The following is a 23,568-nucleotide window of genomic DNA, read 5'->3' as shown; positions in this document are numbered from 1 at the left end:
GAGAGAGAGAGAGAGAGAGAGAGAGAGAGAGAGATGACAGCCGATTTATGGCTAGAAAGAGAGATCGGGGGGCGATCAAGGCCACCTCCATCAGTCATTCAGATAATCTTCCCCACAAAAAAATATGAATAAAAAAATGATGCTTGCTAGCTCAATCCGATAGCCTGTCACGCCTTCATTGTGTGTTCAATTATGTTGCGATGGCACAATTTGGTCAAGAGCACACCATAGCCTCTTAAGATTAGCTAACTGACAGATATAATTAGCAGGAAGACAACGCTGTTTCTGTACTTTGTGTAAAATATTCATCCCAAAAATATGTTTGGACGGTGAATTTGTGTGAGGAAACAATCCTTGTCTCGTTGGCAGGGGGAAACTTCCCTGGATCCTGTTGCTGGAAGTGTGTGATTGTGCTATTGTGTCTTCATCAACAATAAAAACAATGTCAGAATATGTTGTTTCCAAATACCTGCAGGCATCGGTTCATTCAGTTAGTGTACATCGTCGTTCAGCAAAAACTGGATGCATGTTTTTAATCTAGAAATTATAACTCCCCCAGAAAGAAAATCTATTAAAATAACTACATAGATATATACATAAATATATCTATACATACAAATTGCCCAGGCCAGGCCACAACATCTGCCGCATGACGACAAAAAAGGGAAAAGAGACTGCAGTCTTTTCCCCTATTCAGATCTATCTCTATAACCGATGCAAGCAGGGCCCCTAAATCCATTACAAGCCAATTATACGTGCGGGGCCCTCGCCGGCCCCTAGCCGGGCTGATGCTGGCCACTCACTCGTGAACTGCACTGCTTAATCCACGCAGAGGAACTAATAGGAAATGTGAAAATAGAAACCACACTCGAGTAACTTTGGGGGGATTTGCTTAGATTAATGAAGTGTCAGGCTCACTGTCAACATGCTAGAGAGTACAATCCTTTAGCCTGCTTCTTGGATTGTCTCTCGCCCTCGCTCTCTCTCTCTCTCTCTCCTACAACAAACATATTTGAGCAAGATTTGATGTACACATATACTTGGGGATATACAGTGCATGCACACGCATGGGAATGCATGTGCACGCATGCAGGCTGAAACGCGGGCATGCACACACACAGGTACACTCACACACACCATTAGAGCAAATGAGCTCCATGTACCATTCATGGTTCGCATTTTACTTTATTTTCTGTTTTCCCAATGACAGCACGTTCTTTTTCTGATACATCGTCCAAACAGATTCCATTTACTTGTTATATTCTTTCATTCGACAATCCGTACACCCTCACTCACCTGTACACACTTTTGAAAGGGATAGCAGAAACACACATGTGCGATTGCATGCTCAAACACACACACACACACACACACACACACACACACACACACACACACACACACACACACACACACACACAGTGAGATGTGGCTTTTAAATGTACTCAGAACTGAAAATACAAAAGGCACATGCACACTCAAACATCTACACACAAAAACACACACCCACATCCACACTTGGATGTTCATATACACACAGACACACAAACTTGAAACAGACTACTGTTCACAGTGGCAAGTCCAAATGAGAAAGGGACTAACAGCACACAAACACACCTACACACACACACGCTCCCTAAGTAGGTGCTCAGGGCAAAGGCATAAAAGTGAGCAGATCCGCCAGCAAACAGAGGCACACTGGGAAAGCAAAGGCTTCAGAGACGACCACACACACACACACACACACACACACACACACACACACACACACACACACACACACACACACACACACACACACACACACACACACACACACACACACACAACCAACGTGAGGTGAAACCCCTTTAAGTGAACCTCTGCAGGTTCCTACAGTCCGAGCCGCCATTGATGCCTTTGTGGCGCCTAGTAGGACTTTGAAAGGCCTGTACTCCACTCTGACTGTATGTTACCACTCAGGTAGCGGAGGCCCTCTTCTCTGCCGCGCCGGATAAAACAGGAAAGGGGAGCTTTCATTTAAGCTTAAAGAACAGCGTTATCCGAAGAGAAAAAACAACAACTCACAATGACCGGGCGCCGGTACAAAGGAAACTGTGGAGTCCAAATGAAGAACTCGCATTTGTATAGAAAACTGCAGGCGGAAAGGAAAAAGGAAATATGGAGGCACACCGACCAATGCCTCATCAGCTATTCCACACAGTTCTCCCATTGTGCCATTTGTGATGCATGAACATTCAAAATGGTAATTTAAAAAAATAGCTAATGCACTAATAGGCTAGTCTGGCTAGTCTGGGGAAGCTGCTGTCATTTTCTTCAGCACAAGAGGCGTGATCAACGGGCCAAGTTTAAATGACTCTGTATGCGATTGGCTACTCGCTGACGCTTGCCTGACGTCATTGTGTTAAACCAGCCCATAGCGCGCCTAGGGTAAAAGCAAGCTTGGTGATTTGCCCCCGCAAAAAACGTATCGGAGGCAGAAAGAAATGTATTGCTCTTCTCCAGACCCTTTGCAGGGCAAACTCAAATCGCCGGCAGAATGGGGCTACCCAGTCTACTAATAGGCGTTATTATACAGCAACTGCATAGGGGTTCTGCTCAGGGTTGGCCCTGAGTTTAGGTTTGGCGGGTTTGGGCTAGGATTAGGGTTAGGGGTAATCCTCACCTAATAAAATAAGGTATAAATGAATTCTTTAGACATGATCACCATTACCTTAGCTCAAGTGAACACCATCAATAAATAATTCCCAGACGATTAATTAAATGGTTAACAACGTCAGTTAACGCGTATTACTGATAAGATTGACAACGTTAATGAATGCACCCGGATTGTAACCATGTTACAGTGTTGGTTTCTGGTGGTGGGGGGCCGATGTACAGTGTCCATGGCGACAGGGGCCCCTGCCTCTCCAGGATTAGTAGTCCAAACAGACATAGCCTGGGGAGAGGTTGTTACCACACAGAAAAAGCCTCGTGCTAAACTGGACACATAAGCGCCCGTGATGGATGAAAGCGGGCCGGGGGCGGGTGTGCTGCGGTGGGGGGGATGAAAGGGACAGATTAGGGTCCGGCTTTAATCTTTAGTTCAATATCGACGCGACCGCCGGGGCGACGGCGGACTGCGACCTTGCGGGGTGCAGGACGGGATCAGCGGGGGGCGCTTCGCATGTTGGAGATCGCACCCTTGGTTTTGGTCTGGATACAAAATCAAATGTAAATTGGACCCAAGGGGTTGCCGCTGGTTTGTCAGGTGGCCAGCTGTTTTTTGGGGTGCTAGCGATGGTGGGGTGCTAGCGATGATCCTCTCCTTTTCAGAGTACCCCTACCGAAAAGATCTCTCTCTTCTCTCTTCTTCTCTCTTCTTCTCTCTCTCCCCCCCTCTCTCTCTCTCTCTCTCTCCCCCCCTCTCTCTTCTTCTCTCTTCTTCTCTCTCTCCCCCCCTCTCTCCCCCTCTCTCTCTCTCTCTCTCCCCCCCTCTCTCCCCCTCTCTCTCTCTCTCTTTTCTCTCTCTCCCCCCTCTCTCTCCCCCCTCTCGCTCTCTCTCTCTCTCTCTCCCCCCTCTCTCTCTCTCTCTCTCTCTCTCTCTCTCTTTTCTCTCTCTCCCCCCTCTCTCTCTCTCTCTCCCTCTCTCTCCCTCTCTCTCTCTCTCTCTCTCTCTCTCTCCCTCTCTCTCCCTCTCTCTCCCTCTCTCTCTCTCTCTCTCCCCCCTCTCTCCCTCTCCCTCTCCCTCTCTCTCTCTCGTGAATCCCATACCATCCCCTTCATCTCCTCGCCACCCATGGGTGCATGACTACTCTACACACCCTGCATTTTTAAAACAATTACAGATGTGCAGTGATGATCTGAGAGATGCAACGCCTGCTCCTCACACACACACACACACACACACACACGCACTGTGATCTTGTGGGATTGTGTGTGCATGTGCTTGTGTGTTTGTCTAGCAATCTGCCTTGCAGGAGTGTCTTTGCGTGTATGTGTGTGTGCATGCAAAAGTGTGCGTGTGGATTCAATTGCAATCTCGTGGGTGTGTATGTGTCTGTTGGTGTGCGCATGCATGTGCTCAACGACCAGGTTAGCAAAGGCATGTTGCTTTAATGTCTTTCAGCACAGATACGAGACCACAGCACTCACAGCCCCCCCGCCTCCCTGCCACCCCTCCTCCCACCTACTACCGACAACCACAACAGCAGTGGCATAGAAACAAAATGTCACTTAAGTCAATATAACAGCCAACATAAGGCAGCTCGGAACGACTGTTAGAACCTTAAATGATACGTAACTCAACTCAAGATGGCAGCCAAACAATAAACCCCCTCCGCAGACTCATACACACACAGACACACACAAAGACACAGCCACACAGACAAACAGAATAGAGTTTTGTCTGGCGAGCGCAGGGACTTAAGTCGGATTGATGAGGTCATTACTCTGCGTCGTGGCTGCAGAGGGGGGGAGTGGGAGGGGGGGGGATTGTTGATTGGCTTGATGATGACGAGTGGAGGCGCGTTCCTGTCTGCTCTCCTCTCCCTCGTCTACCTGCGGATGAATCGCTCTGGGGCTGTCAGGGCCGCCATAAAAACGGCAAAATTAAGACAAAAAGGGGAAATGGGATTCTGTTTTCGCCGTGTCGGCTTTCAACTTTTACTTTGAAAGTAGGTGTCCTTCAGATGTCTGCCTAGGAACAATATGTAGAAGTAAATCCACTCCCTCCCTCCCTCCCTCCCTTCGTTCAGCTCTGTCGTCTCCTGACGTTTTTTTGTGAAACCGACGCGTTTTAAATGGATTCGCCACCGCCGACGCGACTCAAGGGGAGACTTTGTCACAGCCGGGTTTACCAAGGGCCCGTTTACCCCACGATCGTTCGGACAGCTTGTTAAATTAATCCTGTGGGAACGCTGGAAGCTGGATGAGACATGTGTCGGCATGACCTGGATGTGTCCTCGCCACGGCAGTGCAGAGTAACTAAGACACACGCACACACGTACACGCGCACACACACACACTCACAGATGATTGCACAAACACACACACATACAAACACACACACACAGAGGCATACGCACATAACAAACCCCAACAAACACCCATGTCTCCAACTTTGAGTCTATCTTTTCCTTTATGTTGTATATTTTGGTTCCACAGCTAACTACTCATCCATCGATTATATAAACATTCTCTCTCTGGGGGGGAGCGAAGCGAGCCGCCCTTTCTCCTCCTCTCCCTCCTCTTCTCTACCAATAATCTTTTTGGGGTTGAGCTTTTTATTTATAACGAGGATGAGCAATGGAAGTTGCTGACTTGGAGTTGATTCTCTATACGTAAGTAAACGTATTCTTGCTCATTATCGCACCTCATTAGCCTGGGTATACCCAAGCTGCCTTGCGCGCAATTTCATTTTGCGCTGCTAGACAGCCTGGATTCCATGAATCCGATTTTCGCCTGAGATAGGGAACCAATCACAGAATGGGGAGGGACGGCAAGACGGTGACGATGTCTATGGGACACACTCATCGTCCTCTTCCTCATCGTATTTCTGTCGCTCTACATACGTCATCTGGTATAATTGATACGATGGCTATGAGCTAAGTACAGACTCATATGATAGACGTTCGTAGCGCCCAATAAACGTCTCCGGGCAATCGTAAACCACGCCTCAAATACGAAAAAATGAATGTGTGGTTCCCAGATCTCTTCTCAATGTAGATTGCGATGAGGTCTGGCGTTAGCCAGGCTAGTACCTCATATGACAGTTTGGATTTTTTTTTTTTTGGGTTGCTTTCTCACAAACTTTCTTAAAGACAGATCAGACTTCAGGATTGGCCAAAAGTGTCAGAATTAACAACAGAATGGCTCCATTGAAATGGTCTATTGAAATTATTCATAGCATACTCATATCATGGCAGTATCTGCCATGATATGAGTGTCTTTTGCTTTTCACACAATCAAATTCTTCCGTCATGGACTTGTTCAATTATACTTAAAAAATTCAAAATAATTGTACCTGATAGTCCACCCCAATAGTTTTAAAAGTAAAACAAACTGACATCATGCTAACTCATGCGACATCCATAGCAACTGCAGTGTCCAGCATGGACATTGCAGCTGTATTTGTCTTTACAGTACTATGGTTTCCCCAGATTTTTCTCTTCTAATACGAGGGCCCGGTAGGATCCGGCAGCGGCCTCTGGAGACCCTGTGAGGATTAACATGACGCTCAGCTTCGTTCTGATGCAGCTGCAGCCATGAAGCGGGCCTGGGAGAGAAACCATTAAGGAGCTGACGGATGTACTGGGAGCCCATCGCCACGACCTCACACTCATCAACTCCCTGCAGCCTGCGCTTAAGCCTAAGGGGATGGATTCTGTAGTATCGGGCGGCACATGCCCAAAGGTTTACTGTAATGTGTTTTTAACTTTGGTAAACCGCCCAAAGCTACTCGGAGAAGGAATCGGAATCGATATTGTATATTGTCGGCCTATTGTTTATATGTGATCATGCCTCATGATACAAAGTCGATGGATAACCCCCATGTAGCAGGTTTGCGTCACAGTCTGTAAGAAAGGCAAGAGACAAAGGACCAAGCATCTCAAATTGTATGTTCATGAATGAGCTACAACCTTTTGCCATTGAACATCTATCCGTCAATTTTTGAGAATCCGATATTTCTTTTCAAACTGAGACATTCAAGGGGACAGCTCCGGTTGTAGACAGGCCATCCTAAACGGGGACGGACCAGGGAATCAGTGGGGGCATCAGCAGGGCTGCAAACCAGGGCAGATGTTATACATATGCAATATGATGATGCACTTATGAATATTCAGTGTTAGCGGCTGGCTAGCTCCTTTTTACTCTCATGTCGCTTGACATCATACCATGCACAGACATTTTCTCATTGAGATGAGATGCCTGCACAGCAGAGAGGCTGGTTGCATATATTTATATATTGAATACATTTAATGTATTTTTGAAGTTAGTTGGGTGCTGCCTGGCCCTGTGGGCAAAGCTGGGCTCAGGGGCCACCAAGGGGTCAATGCTCGGCCTTCGGAGCCGAGGTTGTCCACACTCTGGTCATGGGTCACGTGCGACTCGTGGTTTAAGGAGAGGCAGGGCTGCTGGTGCATCTGGCGGCAGCTCAGCCCATCTGATACTTGTAATATAGCCTCCGCTCACAGACCCAGCCCAGCTCAAACAATAGAGATGGTCTATGAGTGGGGGACTGTATACACTGTAGTGACTTCACAAGACGGGAAAAACATTGGGAAGGAGTAATGCTAGTTTTAGGGTTATTTCGTTTTATAGATGTTATTTTATGTGACACAATATGTGGCTTTACATTTACACGTGTTTTAGGTACATCTATAGAGGTAGCCCATGTGGTGTATGTCCTATTTTCTGCTTTTTTTTGCATGTATCTTGGTGTAGATTATGCAAACTAGCAAGTGAAAACCTTGATGTAGCCAGATTTCTTTCCATCGGAACAAGAAACATGACCATAAACATACTTTTTTTCAGTTTATTTGTCAAAAAACGAATCCCACTGACGCACACATCTCTTGTACATAAAACTGGCTCTCCGGAGCTTGTTTCAGAGCCGGTTCCTATCTTTTATTTTTTTCAGTGCTAATCTTTTTGGCGGTCTAACCGGTGCACAAAACATAATGTGTTTCAAAAACACCAAGGGATATACACTTACATTTTTAACCATGCGGCTCAAGTGTAGAAGATTTCACTTTGCAGCTCCCAGCATTAAAGCACTCAGGGGTCATCTGGTAAGTATGCCATCAGAGTATCTCTCCCCCTCTGCCTTTTTCTAGGGCGTATATATTTCACAGCTTTGAGCTGAAACGGCCGCGCCATTCATAGAACATCTAGGATCGCCCCGTCTGTTAAGTCAGAGATAAATGTATTATACGAATGGATTCTTTCAGGGTAACCAAAAGAAAGAGGATAAGGACAGTTATGCCTCATCCATCTGGACTTGTGGAAGATATCCTTTTTCCGTTTCCTGGGCTATAGGCGGCTTTTGTTTCTTTCAGCTTCTGTCTGTCAGTTTTTGCTTTAGATACATTTCAATTCATATACCGATTTTTCGGTAAAATATGAATAGGTCTCTCCGTTCTCTTATTAAATAACATGCCCTAAACAAAAATATATGGCCCACACACATTTATGTTTTACCTTCTAGTCAAGCATACATACTTTTGACAGAAAAATACCCCAAACGAACAGAGAAGATTCATGCCTGATAACTCTTTGAACAGTGTCCCATAATAACATATTAAACAGGACACAAAGCTTCAAATCTATCCATTAAATATACCATTTACATCTGGCGAGACCCTGAGTGCATGAGATATATATATATATATATAAATACATATATATTAAAGATCCACACCTAAGGCGAGCTCTCAGCCAGGCCTGGATGTGTGTGTTCCCAGCACTAGGGCTCGGTCCAGTTGGGGGAATGTGACCCACTTTGAGGAAATGATGAAGGAAAATAGAACGTGTGGTAACCCCCCACCCCCCCCCCCCCCACTCCACTCTCTGCCTCTCACTATATCTCTTTCTCTCCCCCTACCTCTCTCCCTCTGCCAATAGTGGCTCCAAACGCGGGGGGGCCAAACAAAGAAGGAGACTGTCGTTATGAACACATGCCCTGTTTCAACCAGCTAGGGGCCGGGCCTTATGTGTTTTTACTCTTTTCCTGTGTACTAATCCTTTAAGAAGCAGTCAGAACGTGAAGATTCGGGCATTTGAATTGGTCATGCAGGTGGAGGTTTATGCCTATACATCTAGGGCTGGGTGAAGAAAAGTCTCAGTGGAACGGAAAAAGAAACACACACCCTTCATTTCCCCCGAAAAAAAGACATCTGCCAAATGTGTCACAGGCATCATTCTAGTCTTCGCCTTTCCTGCCGCCGTCTGAAGTTTGATGTGCTAATTTATGTTGGATATATATTGTGGCAGACGCCAGGGAGGAGTGAGGGGAGTGGTAGGTCTGGCAACCTGCTGGCTCCATCCCCAAGCCATCTATGGACTTCCTCCCTCTAACGAGGCAAGCCTGGGGATCGTTAGGCAGGGGTGCTTTGGCTTAAGAGGACAGTCGTGTAAGGGAAGGAAGGCTAAGGGGAGCAGGCTACCACAAGCCTGAGTTAGGGCTAGGGCTAGCGAGCAGGCCGGATCTGTGTGATCGCCTTGAAGCTGAGGCCGACTACAGAGAGTATCTGCGTGAGCTAATGTGAACATTGTACGGCCAAGAGGGTAAGATTGGTACTTTATGGATTGCTTGTGTATCGACCGCTGTGTATGACAATTGTTTACTCTGTGAATAAATCCCCCGCTTGAACTGCTCCCTGTGTTGTGTTTGTCTATTCATTATTGTGTTTGGCAAAAAAAATCCCATTGTTAACAAAACAGTCCCAATAGGAAATCCAAGCCAGGCTCACTCCACCACACAGTGAACAGAAACCGCTGTTCTTCTGGCCAGCTCCATCCGTCTCTGCTCCGTTTGAGCGCCAACACCTCCTCATCCACAACACCAACTTTTATCTGTGTAGCTACCAATTAGATACAGGTACAACATCTAGATCCATTATTTTTGTTGCCTTAAATATGCCATGGTTGAATCATGGGTTTTAGTTTGAAAGACAAACTTCAGCTTCTGAATGAAGTGCTACAACTACTCCTCTTTATTCACTGTATTCTATATGCTCAACAGGATCTCATGCTCATTATAATTCCCAATAACATGGGCTTCAGGTGTATGAATCGCATAGCACTGCAATTAAGAGCGCCAAACCAATGTGGATCTAAATCATTCATAAAATCTGAAATTACCAGTTTGGGGTCTTTGGTGATGGAGGGTGAGTTACTTCATAACTGAATCACTTTTGAAAAAGACCTACGGGAACAAGAATAAACGACTACACCGTGGGCTCGTCATTGTGGACAAGGCAGACAACTGTCCAGGTAGTGGAAGATGAAATTCAGAGTGTTGGATCACAACCTCCATCAAGGTACTTAGCGAGTGGATATCCATGTTGGAAAACGGCTTGAGATCTTTGTCAGAAAGCAGTTAGCAGTCATTGAAGGCTGTGACCTAGTTGTTCATGAAAGCACCGACAGACGACCAACGGCCCACTGATTATTGAAATGTGAAAGCGGGGCAGTATTTCCTTATCAGAAATGTGGCTGTTAGGATCAGCACTTCAACACTAAAAACTAACTATGAAAGGTACCATCAGAGTGCTCGTTTTGGGCTCAAAAGATTTGGCTAGATTGCCTTTTAAATAGAGCTGCTGAAAGACGCATCAGACACAATGCGGTGCGATTCAGGTATTTGAATGCAGGTCAGATAAGAGCCACATTCCAGCGTTTCTCTGAACAACATGTTATTAAAACCGAGATGGAGGATTTTATTTTGGGAGCAGACCGTATCGTTGGGTTGACCTCCCTTTGATGATTTTGTTCGACTTGTTCTACCAATCTTTATCTTCCCCTCCTAACACAATAAAAACATCAATATTGCTTCTCTATCGATGGGACGACCAGCAGAGACAAAGATTTTTTGCTGTTAACATCACGGCCAATCAGAATCGGATGCTACGTTGAACGAGCTTGATAAGGCAATCCTGTTTCCAAAGTATTCCTCTAGAGCAGAATAACCTACAAGGGCGTTACACTTTATGGTGCTACGCTGGACAGCGTAGCACCATAAAGTTCAAACTACCATCCGAAAGGTAAATGGGTTCAGTCCCCAACGTCAACCTGCTACATTCCCACCCTCTAGATCATTAAGCAAGAGGCCGAGCCTAATGGTGTGTTCGAGATGAATTGTACACCAACCGCAAGAGTTTCAAAGGGGGAAATCTCCAAGCTTCCTTGCGACATTTCACTGAGGCACGCCCCCTTTTGGTCGTATCCACTCATTTGCTTGCGGTGCGTGCAATACAATGTAAAATTTAGTCTAGGTCGTTTGCTAAAGAGGCTCAGATAGCTAACAATAACAATGACCAGCCAATGACTGTTCATCCCCGACTCGTCATGTAGCGATGCCCTCAAAGACAAACAGGAACGCTATAAGTGCTGCAAGACAGGAAATTACGTCACAAGAGTAACTTGTGTGGGTGGTGTATGATGCATCTCGAACACACCATCAGCTCTTTACCTGCTCCTGGCATACATGACATCTATCTTTATCCATCAGAGTTCACTTTGGATTAAAACAATAAAAGCGTGCGGTAATAGTGAATAACTGGGTGGATGGTGAATAAATGATGGTCCCGGCGGGTTTGGATTCAGCAGAGATGGAGCTGATGATGTTGAAATAAAGCCCCCTGCGAGCCGCCAACAGGATGCGGCGTGAAGCGTGCAGAAAAATTCCGGAGGCATTAAGCCGTTGAATTATTCACACTTCTGAGAAGAATAATAAAAAAAAACATGTTTCTCACACACCACAGCAGTCTTGGAAAAAAGGATAGTGAAACCTTTATTTGCTTTAATCTGAATGTCCAAGTTTAGCATGGTTGCTTCTGGGTATACTTTAGGACCTTGTCTGAGCCTTTAACCCCTGCCCATTGCTAAGTGTTTGCAGAAGTGCTCTGGAAATGTAAATTAGGTCACAAAGTCTGTGAAGAACCTTCTACTTTTCAAAGCTGTTGTGTTTTTCAAGCTGCCCTTTGGCCCCATTATATTTATTGTGCAATATTTTATCTTTATGCCGATAGCGCAGTGCTCGACCTATAAGACCCGGCGCGGGTACCTTCCTCTGTAACAGAATAAGCATCTGCCATTAGGGACGCCATTCAGAGTCAAAAGTAACAAAACAATCACCCTGTACCACACAAAGTGAGTCTGAAATCCTTTGTTTGCTTTTATTCATACAAATAGATTTTCGATTTCCTTTCTTATTCAATGTAATTCCTCAGTCAGAGTGCATGAGAGCACAAATCCAGAGGTTTTGCTTCCGGCCTCCTCGACCCCTCTACCTCTCTGATCTCCAGCCCTGTCCGGGTAAAGAAGTGATCGCTTTGCCTCTGCGATCACGACGAGTACAGCATGGGATTAGCGGTTAAATAGTTTTTGATATATTCACTTTTACGTTTGAGCATAAACCAAACCTCCACAACATGAAGAAAACCCTTGGAAGTCCTGCAACTTACCTGTATAGTCACTAGACAACCACTGAAGAGAAACAATACCACCAGCATATTTGTTCCCCACAGGGGACAGCAAAATACAGCATGAAGATGCCACTGAGTTTTGGCCCAGTTGAGGATACAATTAGGATGTCTGGCCGATCCCCTTCAAACAGCTTCTAGAAATACTCTCAAACTGTCAGCTGAACACCCGCTTTATTGCTCCGGTTTGTATTTTTATTTCATAAAACATGGTGTGCACACAGAGTCTCAGAAGTGACGCAAACAATTGCACACAAGTGTCCACTTTTACCATGCTGTTCGCAGAGTCTGGATGAGCTAGCCTCTCCCATTGACTCCCCCCCTCCTCCCGCCTCCTCCCAGTGGTGTCTATGTATATAATGAAGTACGGGGGGGCATCTGAATTTAAAACAGTGGACGTCGATGAAGAGGGAGAGACCAAGCTGTCTCCCCGTGCCCCATGGGGAAAGCAGCAGGGTGGTGAGGAAGGGAAGAAAACATCTGCAAAGGAATAACCTAAATATATACTCTATATAATAACCTGACAGAAACATCACAGAAAGAAGTTACAAACCCTGGCGTGTCATTTCTAGCAGAATAATTGTAAATCAGGTGAGCAGCCACTCCACTATGCACGGCTTAACAGAAACACTTGCCCTGGCTAATACGCTAATATTCATCATCCCCGTGAAACATGGAATGGAAGGGTTCACACAACCAGGCGCTGGATGTAAATGTTGATGCATTATGTTAACCTTGAAACACGATGTGTGGCTTTGTTAGAAGACATAATCTGCGTGGTGGTGCTTTGTTTACTTGGTAACATTTGAGATAAAGGGCGAGGGACCACTCAAAGCTGAAAGATCAAAACAATAAGCTGAGAGATGTACAGGACAAAAAAAAAAAAAATCTCGCTAAATAATAAGGATTTATGGGTTATGAATAGGATATTGACTATACTTTGCCTGGAGAATGTGTGTGTGTGTGTGTGAGTCAAAGCTGACCTAGAGCTATGCAGAATGATGCGACAAGCAGTTTTTTCCCCCATTTATGTTTCCTGGACTTATTGTGGAAAGTGACATAGGCTGTTCTTCTATTCTGATATACATTGTTTATAAATGAGGCCCGAGCCGGGACTTTATGTTCTCCTGTAGACTTTCAGAACACAGACAGACACCAGTCAGGTAATGCCCACAATGCAAGCCAACGCCAGAACAAAGCAGCACCAAACGCAGACCTCACTGGTCCAGGAAGAAGGGAGGGGGCAGGAGAAGGGATGGAGGAGTGGAGGGTGGAGGAATCCTAGAAGAACGCGTGGGTTTAACGACGCGCAGATAAATATTGAAGATAGATAGAAAACTAGGAAATGGTAGCAGAGATATCGGATTGAGGGATGAAGGGTGAAAAGTTGTTGGATAGTTGAAGGATATTCAGATAACAAGGGAGTGAGCAAGAGCGATAGGAATATAATTGCAGTTACTGCCAGAAAACACATCCAAGCCGCTGATTTACAGTGGATGATGCCTTCTGCTAATGCAATTTTCGAGCCAGTAATCTGTGACATAGACAGAAAAAAACGATGTTTGGAAGAAAAAAAAAAAACTGGATCAGTAGCATGCTGACAAGACTGTAATTGTATATTATACAAATATAAATAATTTATTCTCCCACACATAACACACATATGTTGTCCATTCATGGCTTTGTTGGCTATCAAGCAGCGACTAGTACATAAACAGATAGATTTAAAATAAACAAAGCTTATTTGTTGCATCATTCACTTGAAATTATTTTTTTATGTTATTAAAGAAGAGGGAGTATGGCAATCACGTAGAACAACTTTACATTAAAAAGCTTCAGACTGAGATTTGATTTATATTTAAATTGATCGTTTGCGCAAATGTTTATGCTCAGGTGTTATTTGGGTACAAGGTAGTCTTTAAAACACGACAGCGAAGGGGAAAAAAAATGTGAAAAAGCTTTCCACACTCGATGAGTCAGCAGAACTCAGTTTTAATTTCCTTTTTCTAAAGTCCTGTGTGCTCGCTCCGACTGCGGATGCAGCAGCTAACAGGTTGTGTTGGGCTGTCAGGGCATCAAGGCGCCGGTGAGTAATGATGGTGATCAAATGGAGACTGATGTTTGCTGTCACAACGCGTCCCGTCTCGCCCGCTGCCCTCCTCGCCAAGGCCCCTCCTAGACAGTGCCTCCTAAAGGGGCGCCGGGCGGATGCAGCCTAATAAACTCACTCAGACTGTGTGAGGGGCCGGACGCGGCCCACTGTGCTTTGTAGTAGAAGAAGAAGAAGAAATTGAAATGTGCTGGCTTGTTATAATATCCAGTCGTATATTGTTCAGTATTTAATGTGGGATTGGAACGTTGGGCAGTTAAAAAGTGGAATTCCCGTTGTTGTAAAGACACCCCCTGCGTCTGTTTTGAGAAATCAGAAGCTGTGAGGACTATCTTCTCCTAACTGATGTTCGATTCATAAAAGACGGTGATTTACAGGATTTATCCCTATCCTGGCCTGTAGCACGGGAAACATAATTAAACCCTTTTTCATTCAGCACATTTTAAATGTCAAGGGACAACTGACAAAGCCGGCATATTAATGAATATAAATATGAATAAAGATTTCAATATTCTGGAACGGTAGCTCGGCTATTTTATTCCGCATCAGCTTCTCTCGCTCTTCATTTTCTTTTTTTCTTTGCTAATGACTTAGAAGTTTGGAAACGTAGCAGTTTGCATCTCACAGCCTCTTGGTTCTTTACAACTTCCAGAGGCCGGCCACTGTAAACCAGCTTCCCCAGCTTCCCAGTACTTCAAACGTTGTTCCCGTCTGTTGGGGGTCTGGGTAGGTGGGCATGTGCAGATTCGTTCATTAACATTTCCTCAATGGATAGCCAAAAAAATTTAAAATTCAAACAAGGATGATGCCTTGAGAACCCCTCGGAGCAGAAGTTATGGAAACGAGAGAGCGGGGGCACTAGGCAAAGCGACAAGGGAGAAGAAGAACAAGGAGGATATAGATGCAGGAGAGAGAGAGAGAGACAGAGACAGAGACAGAGAGAGAGAGAGAGAGAGAGAGAGAGAGAGAGAGACACCGTCAAGTTGGCAGGCCCATTTACTAAACCTCGACAGAATGGAAGGAGAAGAGGGCTGCTCTCGTGCCTTTCCCACAAGCACCCCCACTACTACCACCACCACCATCACCTCCTTCTCCCCCAGCACCACCTAGCACCCTTCCATCCCCACCCTCACCACCACCAGCACAAGCCAGCAGAAAGTGGCAGCCTGAGCAGGGGCAGTGGGGGGAGCATGTGGGGGGATCGATACGGGGCCCTGATGCAGAGGACATTTTCACTGAACTTCTATTCCTCTCCCAGCCTCACTTCGGTAAATAACAAGTGAATAACAAGACTTGTGGATGGAGAGGGAAATAAAGAGAAATACGTTCGCAATATAAAGAAGCATCTCGGGAGAGGCCCAATTAAAGGGTTCTGAAGAAGATCTTAGTAGACTCCACAACTCTTCAACTCTGGGTTGTAAATAACCTTGAATTTACCTGCCTCGAGGTTCTGGATCACATACGTATTGCGTTTGAAAAAAATAGACAATACCACAATGTTTGACACATTTCCCTAAATGTGTGAAAAACAACATTGTCGTATCTTTCATGTTCTTTGGCCTAAAGGCATTTGAATATTAGTTTGAAAAAAAAAAAAAATGAATCTGACATTTAGTCAGTTAATCATTGCACAATTCAGAAGTCTAAAGAACAACCCATTTTTAAACGTGTTACACTTTGGTCATAATTCTCTAAACCTAATCATATTCACCCTGATATATTACATGTTTGATGTATTTATATTCAGATCAATGTATTCTCAATGCAGTTAATATTAAATTCTAATTAATTCCAAAGGACAAAGTAACTTTGTATTATTTGTCGAGATAGAGAAAAGGAGACGATAAATTTTAGCTGATTAATAAATTCTGTTTTGCAGTCTGCTCCAAGTATGACCCTGGCGTACACCTACACACACACCCACCGACACCCACACCCACACCCCCACACACACACACACTAGACTTATGTGTTATCTGCTTTCTGCAAACTCTAAAGAGCTGGTTCAAGGAAGTTCAAACTACATGGTTACTATTCATAATAATACTGAACAAATAGGCCTCCATTTTAAATAAAATCCACTGGAATAGAGATTTCACGTGATTTATAACCACACTGCCCCCAAAATCGGTCCCTTGATGTCAGGGAACACTCCAAACAATTGTGTATGATTTAAAGTTCAAGACGTTAGTGAGGACGTGAAAATGTGTTTGGTGGAAGTTGGTGCGCCAGTGGAAGCGGGGAAAAACACGAGTGGGTATTCTGAGCACCAATTACCCATGTGTGCTAGAGAACGCTGACCTTTCCGTGTCCGGGCTCCATGTCGGCAGCCCGCTTTCCACGACCACCACCCACGGATACATTTTTAAGTGTTTATTTTCTTCCCTTTGCATAGCAGGTTTGTAGAAGGAGACTTCTAACATCCTAGTAGAGAACCCCATTACTGTTTTGGCATGTGTAGGCATACAGCAAAACTAAGGTATTGGAACTGACAACTGACATCGTTGTCAGATCACCACTATGAAGAGAGCATTTTGAAGAATGCAAAAATTGTCATCTTTGAATTGGTCAAAACACTATTTTGTGAAAAAAAAGAGGGTCTTGGATAATGCACCAGGTTTAAAATGCTCATAATTTTTCTTCTACATTACCGGCACTTTCAAATATTGAGTTGTCTAAAGTTGTGAAAGAAAAGTGTAACACATTCAGTTTCAGAATCTTAGGATGTAAGAGAAAATCAAAACAACATAATGATTTAGTTCTAATTAAGTTAATGGTGTATATGTGATTATTTAATTCCCATTTAATCTTTCCCTTTCTTAATCCTGAATGCATCTTTTCATCGAAAAAATTAAAAAGTGATGGATAAAGGCAATTTCCCTTTCGAATGAAGCAGACAAATTGTGCCATATTATTGATCACCTAAATTTATTCATTATTCAAGACAAACCCTCAGGACCTTTTTTCTGTATTCTCAATTTTCTTTCATTTTCAAAAGGTTGCTTTTCTTTCAAAAACAATGACTAATACTTAACTGTTAATATAAAAAAAAAAACATTTGCATTGTGTAAGATACAACCACCGATACACCGTAACGTTTAGTTTAAATCTTAAAAGCATCTCCACATTAAAATAATTCAACATATAGTTATTTCTCGGTGAACCAAACGGATATTATCCACACACTTTTTACATTTCCACTCTGCCCACAAATAATCATATGAGACAAAGGATAATAAATTAAGGAAATAAACAAATATTGCTGTACCTGTGAACACAATATTTTATACATGTGACTAAGTGAACAATAAATCATATTTATTTCATGTATTTCTTTCTGTTATTATGTATTAACCCGTTTCAGGTGATCTCTTTCTTGCATTTATTGCTCACAAGGCGTGGCCCTGTCTTCATTACGATTGTAGAATATGTATTATTTGCCTCTGCCTGTGTACATCTGGGCATCGTTTCTCTTTGTTTATTGTACCCATCGCTGGGGCATTTGTCTTTCTGGACTTTAAGGACTGTTTCTTAAACGGCATAGAGGGAAACAGGGGAGATGTGACGTGCATTATTATTATATTATTATTATTATCAACCCATCTATGTATTATGCAGCCATCCACCCATTATTCCACTCACCCATCCATCCAATAATTCATCCATCCACCATTGACTCACCAAACTGCCAATCCATTTATCCATCCATCCATCATCCATACACTACAATAGCTGTCTTTAAGCTGTGATTCTGGGGGAGGATTCTCCCACGTCCTTCCAAACCTCCTGCAACAAAACAACCGTGCTAGCTTCTAGTTCTGTGCAGAAGAACACATCTCCTCCCGTTCCCCCTGTCCCCCTGTCCCCCACCCCAACACTCCCTAAACCCTGGACCTCGTCCAGACCTGCCTTCCGCTCCTTCAGAAGGATGAGGACCCATCCATCCATGAGGCTGAATCAGAAGGCCCATATGAAAATCCAGGGTTATATTCCAGGACCCTGGATTCGCTCCGCAGCGATGTGACATTCAGTCTGAAGTCCGATGGGTCGACCAGACAAAGCGGGCTGAGGAAAACCCTTCACGGACACACCAAGCCGCACCTCCAGATGCTTCCTTCCTGCCTTTCAAGGAGAAGTGCCAGCCAACAGTCCAACTGAATTAGTGACGTCTCTAATGAGCCGTGTTGTGCCGTACGGGAGCCCGAGTTAGAGGAGAAGCAGACGTAGTGTTCTGATGTGTGGGCGAGATGCGGCCGCATTACCGATGCACTGTTCGGGAATTTGCATAATAAGCCACCGGAAAAATCGGATCACAAGCTGTGAGTGAAAAGACATATTGAGAGGCGTGTTGGTGCCAGCTGAGACTGCACATTCCCTGAGGGGACAATCTGGCCATTATGAAAGATTTTCCCTTCCCCATGTTATAATGCGGTATCATGTCCTAATGCAGTCAGCATTGTGACACTGTAACACGGTAGTAAGCATGCTAATCATTGATTTATTTGTTTTGGGTTATCTCCAGCACACCACAGCATTTTTGAACACACACAAGATTTGCATAATGTTTAAATAAACAGGTGTGATTTCTATTAACTTTTTAACTGCTGCACAAAAAGACACACACACACACACACACACACACACACACACACACACACACACACACACACACACACACACACACACACACACACACACACACACACACACAACACAGTTCCCTTTCAAAGTAAAATACATCCCGAAGAAGAGAGAAAGCGCTGAATGTATCCGGATTTAGCTGAGCTATGTATTGTTTTGACCTCTGTAACCTGCTACTGAACTGGCCTGGAGCCTGCAGCCTACTCCAGAAGTAAGGCCATGAAGTGTTTTCACTGAGAGGAACGTCCTGTTCAACCACAGTAGCTACGTAATATCTTATGTTGAACAAGGGTAGCCTACTAGTAGAGCCCCAAGAACACTGTTGTGTAAGATTGAAAATAATGTTCTCAGAATCTTCGCTTCCCAAATGGAGTCCAGTCCGATATGAAGCAGCCCCAATACATTCTGGCTCTGTGTGTTTTGCTCTATTAAAGGAGCGCTAAGTAGGGATGGGAATTGATAAGAATTTCACGATTCCGATTCTGCTTATCGATCCGGTTCCTTATCGATTCTCTTATCGATTCTCATTGGGTGAGAAAATAAGTACAAATGTGTTTGTTTGTATTAAATCTCTTTAATATCTGATCAGAGGTGCGTCTAGTAATAGGAAATTGTACATTTTCAAATCAATTGGTCTAGACCAAAAAATATATGTTTGGCTTTTTAAGCCCAAATGCCATCATGTGCCATAAAACTAAAAACACAGACTGAAAACAGTCAAGTAAGAGCTTGTGCCTTTTGGAATGCTAACAGTGCTCATTTGCATTCAACTTGTAACAAAATTCAACTGACATAAACAAAATTAAGCATTGATTAGACAGAGATTTATTAAATGGGCCTACCTAATAAACCGTTAGAACATACAAGAACATTTCAAAAAAAAAAAAAAATAATAATAATTGTTGTCAACGCCGTCTTTTTGGCAGATGTTGATTATTTTCAAAAAGGCTATAATCGGCCGATTAAATCGGCAGGCCGATGAATCGGTCGGGCTGTCAAGCGATCAAAATATTTAATCGTGATTAATCGCATTAATGTCATAGTTAACTCAGATTAATCGCAAATATTTTTTCTATGCTAAATATCCCTTGATTTCTCTGTCCCATTAATTGTTCTCATTTTAATGCTCTTATCAACACGGAGAAGTGCATCGGCTTGCCTTGTGCAAATGATTTTTTATTGATAACAACATTGGCATATACTGATCAAAAGAGAACGATACAAAAAAAACGCTGTTAAAATTGGTTTGCGTTAACGTCGTTAATAACGTGCCCTTTTGGTCTGGCCAAATCCCAAGATATTTGAATTTTTCAACTTTTTCCATTATTGTTCCCGGATGGTTTTATATTCTGTGCATCTTTCCTTTTCTTATTTGTTATTGTCATAAAACATGATTTACTTAAAGAAAGCTTAAACCCCCAGTTGTATGACCAATCTTCCACATTTCTGACTGCTTCCTTCATTTTCTTCATCACTACTGTAGTGTCTCTTCCCCTTTTCCAGATTTCCCCATCATCTGCGTACAAGGCCGAACCAATTCTTCTATCCAAATTGATTAAGATATCATTGATCATAATAAAATAAAACTGGACTAATAGCACTCCCTTGTGGAATTTCCATTTTAAATTTGATGTTAATCTGATCCTACTTTTATTCCTCTAATCCCCATCTTGTTCAGTTTAATTAATAACCCCTCCCTCCACATGTAATCATAAGCCTTTTCAATATCAAAGAATACTTAAGTCATTAGCTCCTTCATTTTAAAAGTTTTCTCCATCTCATTGCTAACCTTAACTATAGCATCTATAGTGGACCGCCCCTTCCTAAAACCAATTTGGTATGGAGCAAAAAGTCCTCATTGTTCAAGAAAGTAATTTTGTCTGCTAACTAGAATTTTCTCCATCCATTTACAGAGATGGGAAGTAAGGACAATAGGTCTATAATTACCTGCATTATTTGCATCCGTTCCAGGCTTATTAAATGGCAATATTAATGCCTTTTCCAACTTTTGGGCATTTTCCCTTCATCCTATATTTTATTAAATAAGTGCAAAATTAATCTAAGTACTATTATTGGAAGTTCTTTGAACATTATGTAACTTAATTAGTCCTCTCCAGTAGCAGTATTCCTTGCTCCATCTAGTACTATAACCAATTCATTCATTGTATCTCAGCATCCATTGCACTTTCCTCACTATCTTTCTTTATATACACATCCCTATTTTCCTTTAAAATTTTGCTTGTGTTTATCGTCTAAATGGTCACCACCACTATGCACACTAGCAAATGCCTTTCCTAGTAACTCTGCTTTTTCTTCATCTGTTATTGACAGTATTTCACCATTTATTATGACTTGGTCTTTTTTGTATATCTAGCTCCACATCTAATGCACATATTATTGGGAAATGATCGCTTCCAATACTTGAGTTACTTTTAATACTCAATTAAGCAGATGTTGCAATATTATTAGATACCAGCATAAGGTCTAAACGGGACATTGTATTAATATGAATATCAATCCGTGCACCATTTCCATTATTTAGGCAAACTAGCTGTCTTATAGCCATTTCTTCCACTGCTTCTCCATTGCTATCAGTATGTTTACTTCCCAAAAGGTTATTATGAGCATTAAAATCACCACACCATATTTCTCATCTATTTCCTTGCTTCTTTATTATACCATCTAATATTTCTGGGCATAGTACTCTGCAAGGATCATTCAAGTTAACTGCTACTGTTGCCATCTTTTTTATATATTTATATATATATATATTATATATTTCAATTGCTACACATTATTTTTCTGTTATTGTCAATATTCTTCTAAATGCCATCCCTTCCCTTACAAATCTTGAACAGTTCCGCCTTGTCTTCCAATCCTATCAGATCTTACTGACTCATACCCAAGTCAATGAAATCAAGGTGAGGTCGAAGCCATGTTTCCTAAACGCAAACAATATCAGGTCTGACTTCTGCTTCTTCTATAAACCTCTTAAATTCTTGTCCATTTGCAATCAAGCTTCTAGAATTCCACTGCAAGAAAAGGAAAACCATTATTATATCAACTATAATGGAGGGTCTCTAAGCTATCGTTTAGAAACCCTCCATCATTACTTGCTCTTAACATACCATGAATATCTTCAGCTTTCAAGATCTTTAATGCCCAAAAACTCTTCTGCAGCTTCTACCACTATCTTGATTCTATCACTTTACTTTTCTTGCTGTACTGCCACATTAACAACTTTGCATATGAATGCTACAAAGCTCTTTTTGTTAACCAGGATGGTATCCTCCTGAACAATACACTTACGACTGCACGTGTTCTCAGGGGGGGCTTACTTTGCTGGTTAGAGTTTCCTCAGGTCGGACCTCTGGGGCACAATATCACTTTGAATAAGATTTCCACTGATGTTTTGAACAGACTCATTTATCCTTGTTTGCTTGCTTTCATTTGCATTAACAGTATTTAGGGCCTCAGATACTTTATTAATAATCTTAATTCTCTGCACTTCTTTGGCTTAGCTCTGTACCACACATCCAGCAAAAGCCACACTATGTTCCCCTCCACATTTTGCACATCTCTGCCTCAATATACTGTGGCAGACGCCAGGGAGGAGTGAGGGGAGTGGTAGGTCCGGCAACCTGCTGGCTCCACCCCCAAGCCATATATGGACTTCCTCACGTTAACGAGGCGAGCCTGGGGATCATTAAGCAGGGGTGCTTGGGCTTAAGAGGGCTAGCCAACAGACATGTGGGGAAGTTGGAGTTGGAAGAGGAGCTAGGGCTAGGTGAGGACAGGCAGGATCTGTGTGATCGCCTGGCAGTGTGGTACGCCTTAAGGGAGAGGGATAGGTGGAAGGGGTTGGACGGACATTGGAACTTTAGCATATAAGAGGTGGATGACCCTTTCCCACCCTGGTTTGCATTTACAAGGTAAATAAACCATTCTGTGCTTGGAACTGCTCTGTGTGTTGTGTCATTTGTCTGCTCAACTTGGTAGCGTGGAAACCCCACACCCACTGGCCCGCTACACATGGTGGAGAATGCAGGCAAGTAATCCCAAGTTGAGTAGATAGACCAACACACAGAGCAAACATGGAGGCATTGTTGAGGAGGCTATTAGAGGCGAACAGGGCACAGCTAGCCAGTAGCCGGGAGCTGCTCGGAGTGCTGACAGCCGGTCAGGTCGACAGGGCTGCAGGCGTGGCAGTGCCCTGTCCTGGGCCCCAGCAGGTTTGTCTCACGATGGCAAGAGACGCAGCTGCCGCAAGAGACGCAGCTGCCGCAAGAGACGCAGCTGCCGCAAGAGACGCAGCCGCCGCAAGAGACGCAGCCGCCGCAAGAGACGCAGCCGCCGCAGCCGCCGCAAGAGACGCAGCCGCCGCCGCCGGAAGAGACGCAGCCGCCAAAAGAGACGCAGCCGCCGCAAGAGACGCTGCCGCTGCCGCCGCAAGAGACGCCGCCGCCGCAAGGGACGCCGCCGCAGAAAGGGCCGCCGCCGCAAGGGACGCCGCAGCCGGAGACGAGGCCGGAGACGAGGCCGCAGCCGGAGACGAGGCCGCAGCCGGAGACGAGGCCGCAGCCGGAGACGAGGCCGAAGACGACCCAGCACAGGGGATTGCAGGGGCCCTGT

General features: G+C 43.9%; 1 protein-coding gene and 1 long non-coding RNA gene across 6 annotated transcripts in view; both read right to left on the bottom strand.

The window, feature by feature from the left end:
- Nucleotides 1-23,568, bottom strand: part of LOC132456154 (uncharacterized) — a 295,066-nt gene that overhangs the window by 239,828 nt on the left and 31,670 nt on the right. The window lies entirely within an intron of this gene.
- LOC132456149 (netrin receptor UNC5D-like) overlaps nt 1-23,568 on the bottom strand; it is a 147,650-nt gene that overhangs the window by 118,750 nt on the left and 5,332 nt on the right. The gene's annotated exons all lie outside the window — the stretch shown is intronic.

The sequence above is a fragment of the Gadus macrocephalus genome, chromosome 4 (genome assembly GCF_031168955.1).
Source record: "Gadus macrocephalus chromosome 4, ASM3116895v1".
NCBI classification, from domain to species: domain Eukaryota; kingdom Metazoa; phylum Chordata; class Actinopteri; order Gadiformes; family Gadidae; genus Gadus; species Gadus macrocephalus.
This window is presented reverse-complemented; position numbering and strand designations above follow the sequence as displayed.